The 7,425-nt window shown below is 38.9% G+C and overlaps 1 protein-coding gene across 1 annotated transcript in view; it reads right to left on the bottom strand.

The window, feature by feature from the left end:
• Positions 1-6,042, bottom strand: part of arhgef28a (Rho guanine nucleotide exchange factor (GEF) 28a) — a 94,872-nt gene extending 88,830 nt beyond the window's left edge. Inside the window, exon 1 of the mRNA XM_046838892.1 lies at positions 5,901-6,042. The gene's annotated coding sequence lies outside the window, so the exon portion shown is untranslated. The remainder of the gene's footprint in view (positions 1-5,900) is intronic.
• Between the last annotated feature and the right edge of the window lie 1,383 nt (positions 6,043-7,425).

Genomic DNA, 7,425 nt, shown 5'->3' with positions numbered 1-7,425 from the left:
CATTTTATTGTATTTCTGATTAAAGGGACGAAATTAACTAAATGACTCAATAAAGATTCATTCATTTTGATGAACGAGATTTAAAAAAACCAAGTCACTAAAATGATTCAATCTTCCAATTACTAATGGAAAGACAGACACAGAGAGAGACACAGTGAGAGACAATGAGAGAGAGAGAGAGACAAAGTGAGAGAAAGAGACAGTAAAAGGCAGAGTGAGAAAGAAACCCCGTTACAGAGAGAGAGAGAGAGAGAGAGAGAGAGAGAGAGAGAGAGAGAGAGAGAATAAAAGAAAGAAAAAAAAAGCACAGTGAAAGAGAGACAGAGACAGTGAGAGACGTAATAGAGCTTAATATTTAGCAAGAACACCCAAACGGAGCTACATCATAATAAGACTTGATTCACAAATTCACAGGCTTTGCACAAAACACCTCGACTGATTCACCTCAGTTTGGCCGGGTCGCTTCTTTATAATTTGTTTGAGGATCTTGTTTTGATAAAGAAGACACAGCAACAGGTTCACTGTAATTTAAACATCACGATTAGCTAATAGCATGTCAAGCTAAATAAAAATAGAGAATCTATCCCTTAATACTTCTTTCTCTGGTCACGTCCACATCACACAGATTAAAACCACTATAATCTTACCGATGATCCACATGCAATTAATTATAGCATCAAATCCAGGATTTCTTATCATAATTTGTTTACATTTGGACCTCTATTAGACCAAATTGTCGTTGGAAGACCTGCATCATTTTAATTTGCACCCTTATGTTGAAACAAGGCTCTGCATCTGCGGTTAATACTGAGTGATATGGAAAATGAATCACATGACCTCTTGAAGATGGTTTTTTTTCCATGAAATCAGCTACAGCTCAGATTGTAGTTTAACATGACAAAGCTGTAAAAAGGTATGCTGATGGGGAGGATTTATTGTGCTATCTATCTATATTGTGCCATCATATCACTTAGCATCATATCGCGTATCCCTAGAAATCTGAAAAAACTCTTTTCTTATAATATTATGAGCAAATAGATTAGTCATGTGCAAAAATTGTAGAACCAATATAGCTGCAACAAAAGTCCACACCAGAACTAAATAAATGGTAGCTATAAGGAAAGTGGTAGCTCAGTGGTTAAGATGTTTGACTGTTTTGAAAGGTCATGAGTTCAAATCCCAGCACCACCAATCTGCCACTGCTGGGCCCTTGAGCAAAGCCCTTAACCCTCAACTGCTCAGTATGAAAGGAAGAAAAAAATCTAAGTCGCTCTGGAGAAGGGCATCCAAAATGCCTAAATGTATTAGGTCTGATTGACAGGTGTGTCAGAAGGAACTGAGAGGTCTCCGGGTGAGAGAGAGGCATAAACCAAGGCATACTTCAACCCCCATTCCTACACCGCCGCCTTCTCTCCCCTGAGTATATTTTACGTCTGAGGGGGAAACGCTGCGATGATTTAGCTACAGCCTCTTGAAAAAATGAAATCGAATATTTTGCCTATAAACTGTGGGCAACGCTGGCAAGACATCATTTTTAATTTTACTCCACTCAACAAATCGGACAGAAATGCAAAACACATGTTCAGCTTTTATCCCGCGAATATTCCAAGAACTGCTCTTAACTTTGGTATGTGGGACGAGAGTCTGTCCAGGGGGACTGCGACGGCTGCGGAGGATTGTTTCTTACAGTATCGGGAGAACGAGCGAGCGAGGGAGCCCAGACTCAGCCTGGAAGTTTTTAGACTAAAAGGATTATCTGGGCTTTTATGATGTGTGTAACAAAGTGAATAACACTGTATTGATTCACATAAACACATCTTCCAGTGGAAGCCGAAACGCACAAACCAACACACGCCCTACCAGGGTCTGGATTTGTGATGAGATCAGTGAGGACGTCCCGAGGGGGAGACGGTGGGGAAAAAACCACAAGAAAAGGAAGATGCAAAGGATGATGAGAAACACTGAGTAGCCCGTGACGGCTTAAAGTGAATCTTAGCAAACTTTGTCCAGACGTTTAAATTCCACGGCACATGGAGTTAAAAATAACTGACATTTGCAAGACCACACCTTAAGCACCACCTTTCTTCTTGTCGACTTCTTATTCCGATTTCCAAATTCCAATCTCATCCCTTACTTTGCTCGCATGCCAAACTCCCAACAATAACTCCTCCCCAAGACTCTTCATGTGAAAGACATGGCCTTAGTTGAGTTTAAGTTTGAAAATATAGAAAAATGTTGGGTTTAGGTTTGAAAATGTAAAGAAATGTTGGGTTTAGGTTTGAAAATTTAAGGGGAAATTTTGCAGTGTAAGAGAATATTGACAATAGTAACTTTTAAGGTTGAAGAACTTGGCGTGTTGAGTAGGCTGGCAGATTGGCACAAAGTTGGAGCAAAGTTGTCCAAAAGTTCACAAACACAATTTCCCAGTACTCCTTTATTTAAAATCATCGGCTCTCCCAAAATAAAGAATACAATTACTACAAACTACCCAGACACTGTTTACTGCTGAACCATTATCAGTCCCACCCAGATATTAAATGACAGATTTTGTTGCAATCTTTTCCAAAATTTTGTGGAAAATTTGCAGGGGGGGTTTGTATTCAGGTTACCATTATCATATTATGTTATCATATTGTTACTATTATTATGTGTGCCATTAGAAGTATAATGGTCATACATGACACACCCAAAACTAGAAATTCTAACAAGACAACTTGTCGATTTCAAAACATATGTGAACTCAACGTGCACAAACAGCAGGTTGATTAGACTTCTAAAGGGGGATATTGAGTGCAGAACACAGCCTTTCACAGTCTTCACATATTTAAATCATAATACTAGTAATAATTATAATAATTTTGCGGCATGGTTAAGCTAATAGATAGCTGATTGATGACATCAAGTGAGTCATGAGTGTGACAACATGACAATCAAATTTTAAAAGATTAAATCAAAACTTGTCTAAATGAGGGATCACGTGTGGGATATTTTTGCAATATTTTTGCAAATTCATTAAAAAATTATTTGCTAAAATTGTGAATTATGTGGGATCTCAAAAAAAAAAAAGATGTGACATTTTGTTGATTTTGCGTTTTGTTCTTAATCATAAATAAGAAGGTGCATCATTCTGAAGTGGTTTGATTTTGTTTCCTATCCTAACACTTGACTGGCGCACCAGATGAGACATCTGTTTTAACCTTGAAGTGTAGAATAAACACATACTTCTCTGACCGTTTGCTTTAAACGTTCTGATTTAACTGGCCAACAAGCCACTTAGACACTAATACATTGTAGTCTGTGATACTGAAGTCAAGTCTTCCTCATTATGCGTATAGGTTGAGGGAAACAAGAGCAGATTCTAGTGCAGGCACTTTGTCAAACGTAACCACAAGAAGTCGATTCACAAATTCAAATTCTCTTCTTAAGCTTTGTTTCTGGATAGCAGTGAAGGTATTTCCATCTATATACAGTCTAAGTTTGCAGCCTTAAATGAGAGTTACTGCCGCATGCAAATGAAATCAGTGTATTTCAGATGAGCAGTAATTCATCTGGTTACATACTTAAACAATTCAATCGTTTATCAGTAGACATTTGCAGCGATGTATATTGTTCTAACAAACTGCATCATTGCATGGAACAAAAACTGCACTGTCTCAAATCAGAAGGCCCTTCACTGGGTAAAGCACACTTCCCAATACACCACTGGTATCCAGGTTCCTTCCATCAGAAACAGAAATCGCTCTGAAGGGCAGATTGGCGATACCAGAGCTTGAACCCTTGACCTTCCGATCAGCTCCCAGCACCTTAACCACTTAGCTATCGTTTCCCAATTCATCAAATTGATTCTTTTACTGTTCTGTACGATTTCTTTGCTTTAGTTAACTGTTTCCTTTGCTGCCTGCTGATAGCGCCACCAGTAGGATTGAACCCTTGCTTTATCTCTTAATCCTTTAGTCTGTCCAGCTCTCTCAACTCTTTACCTGTACACTCAAACAGGTCAGCTAGCTTCCAAACTTCCAGTCAATGCTGCAGTCCACAGCATCATGCCAGATATCTCAGACGGCTAACAAGCCATGATCTCTTTGTTTAGCTGCAATGCATCTGACATCACTGAGACCAGATGCACATTCACACTAAAAGTTTACCAAATTGGTGCACCAATTATAAACTCATAGAAAAAGCATAAAAGCACAAGTCATAACCAAAAAAATATTAAACTGCTAAGTATGTAGTCTTAAATTTAAAACCATAGACTTTAGATTATTGGCATGAAAGAACAGAGCTTATCTGAGATAGACCTCAATCATTTAATGTTAAAAACAAACAGTAAAACTTCAAATGGACAGACAGCCAAATAGGGGATCACTTTTCTTCAGAAGCCTTGCTTATGCTGATGCACAGTGAATTCTATCAGTCTGTAACATCTTGAAACGAGATCTACTGCTCAAACTATGGTTTTCTTACCACACCAATCATTTCAAAGGTTCGCACCAAACACAACCATGAAAAGCTTCACCTGTGGTCTGACATATTGAGCACATTCACCTAAATTATTTGACAGAATATTCGGAGTTTCGGACACATCACCTTTGTTTTTGATTGGTTTGAAGGAAACTGGCAGCTGTCCAGGTCTGAATATCCTAAACACAAACCAAACCTGGTAAACACAAAAACCTGAAATCCAACATCAGCCAACAAATCAGCTCCAGAATCACTCAACACAAGCATGTCGAATGGGATTCAGGATTGAGTTTTCCCACAAACAAAACTGTGTGTTATTGATAACTGCATTGGTAATGTTTAATATCAGACTCAAACTAACGTCTATCCTTAATATAAATCTGTTTTCTCAATGACCTTTTTTTATTTTAGCACATGTGCCTAGTAAATAAAGTGTACATAATCTGTTTTTCCAGACTATTCGGAGGAAACAAAGCCACATGGAAGGAGGAAGTGAAATCTCTCCTAATAATCACGACACAGAAGCCAGTGTTTGTCCCTCGGGCAATTTAAAGTCCGTCTCTAACAGCCTACTGCGAGTGACCTTAAGTGTGTTTGGTTTAACAAAGACAAGCTAGAAAATCCAAATCCAACTTTCTTTTTTGCACACTCTATGTATTTACTTTCCAAGATTGAAGGCAAAGATTTTAACATAACAACACTCTGTAGTTCTAAGGGTGTCTACCGAACCTGTTCTAAAGAGTTAGATCTTATCATCTTGATCTTATAATCTTGATTGATCTACACCTATTCTGATATTATAATCTTGATTTTATGATCATGAGTTCACAGTCTTGATCTACATTCATCTTGATTTACATTCCTTTTGATCGAGTCTCATCTTGATCTTCTAATCTTAATCCACACTGGCTCTAGATTGTATGATCTTGATCTACACTCATAATGGAAGGTGAGCGCACATGCCGAAGTACAGATGACAGCTGAACGAGAGAGAGAGAGAGAGAGAGAGAGAGAGAGAGAGAGAGAGAGTCGCCATTTCTATCTTGAAAATGTTATATGTAAAAAAAAATACATAACTAAATAAACTTTGCGTAAAGAGAAACAACAGGTGGCCAATGCGCACCAGGTCGGTCGCATCTTTAAAGAACCAGCGTCAGGCGCGTTTATTTCTTTCCCATCATTTATTTATTTCTAATCAACAAACAAAACAAACACCCTGTTGTCACTTTCATTGCGAGTCAACACTAACATCATTCACGGGGAATTCATTAAAACACGGAAATAAACATGGAATGCCGGGTTCCCATGACTGCCGCTTGTCAACCATCAATGGCGTTTGTGAAGGCGAGACCAAGTCCAGGTGTCCTCACCTCAACCAGCCGGCTTTTTACTGTAACCCACTGTTTAGAGCTGAAGTCCACAAAGCAAACTTAACCTACCTCGGTGCAAGGAGACGTCAAGAGAAGGTGAACCAGTTTCTGCAATAAAGGTGTGATTGTTATTGAGAAGTAACTACGCGCACATTTCATCCACACTGCTGCTGTTCATTGTATCTGCTGCGCGGCTGCTCCACTGCTCCTGTTTCGGCAATACAGTGCGAGAAGCCACGCCCCCTGTGCCTTTTTCCGCCTGAGCCACGCCCCTCCGGGTAACGCCAGGCGCGGTAGCCACGCCCCCAGCCCAGGGCTTCTGAGAGGCCAGAGTCACAAGTCACCTGTCTAGCAAGAGCACACAGTTTTTATACAAGACAAACATTACAGGTATTTATCATTCATATTCGATGTTATCATTTTTTAATTGTGATCCTGGTCTGTTAGTACGGTTCCTTGCATTGTATCTTGGTATGGCGTATCTTCTACAGATAGTGGCACCAGTATGAATATACCAGTCTAAATTGAGTAGTGCAGCAGAGCTTTAATCCAAGTATTTAAAAATGGAACCTGGAGATCAGTAAATGGCCAGACACATCGCCGATAACAGGGTTACAGTTAGGGTTCGGCTGGAAGGAAAAAAAAACCCTAACCGTAACCATTGGCAATGTGTCTGGCCATTTACTGGTTCGCTAGATTTGAAAGCAATAACCCCTGCAAGGTTAAATAGGGATTGGCCAATCAGCAACAGTCACAAATTGCATCTGACAATCAAATAATTGAATCAGTCATTTTTTTGCTCTAAGCATCTTGTTATTATATTGTATTTTCAAGTTTGCTGCTTCTTGAGATACTTGTGGATACTTTGTAACTGCCTGGAAACGTATTCTTCAGCTCTAGAGATGGATGGATGATATAAAAATGGATGATATAATGGATGGATGATATAAAAATAGACAGCTAGCTTGGTTTAATCTCTCTGGTCAATGCTCCATGTGACTGATAGGCATAATAAACAGCTCTTCAGTTGGTTAGTGGTTCGTACCACATTCATCCATTAATGATCCTGTCCCTTACTTCTCTTTGGATCGTCCTGATTCATCCTGATTCATCCTGATTCATCCTATCTCTGTATGGAGTTATCTTTATTTGGACTTTACTCTGGGCATCTGAGGATGGCTCTACATGAACAGCCTAAAGATGGGGGATAAACTTATAGACACTAAACTTATAAACTCTGATATTATAACCTCTATCCAGGTAAAGATGCTTTGGGGCAATGTCCACTGTCAAAAGCACTCTACAAATAAGAATTGAATTAAATTGCATTGAATTGAATTGAACTGAACTGAACTGAACTGAACTGAACTGAACTGAACTGAACTGAACTGGTCCAAACAACCATTTGTATACCCAGGGTTATAAAACAATTCTATGCTAATATTGATTTATGCCATCTTTGATCAACACTATTCTTACCATCTAGTAAACGTCTTGTCATCTTAGCTACATGTGGTAAAGGTGGAGTAATGAGTATGAGGGGTTAAAGTGCAATAAAAGTTACATAACTGGATATACATTATATAGTGATGAA

Source organism: Silurus meridionalis, chromosome 25, assembly GCF_014805685.1.
Source record: "Silurus meridionalis isolate SWU-2019-XX chromosome 25, ASM1480568v1, whole genome shotgun sequence".
NCBI classification, from domain to species: domain Eukaryota; kingdom Metazoa; phylum Chordata; class Actinopteri; order Siluriformes; family Siluridae; genus Silurus; species Silurus meridionalis.
This window is presented reverse-complemented; position numbering and strand designations above follow the sequence as displayed.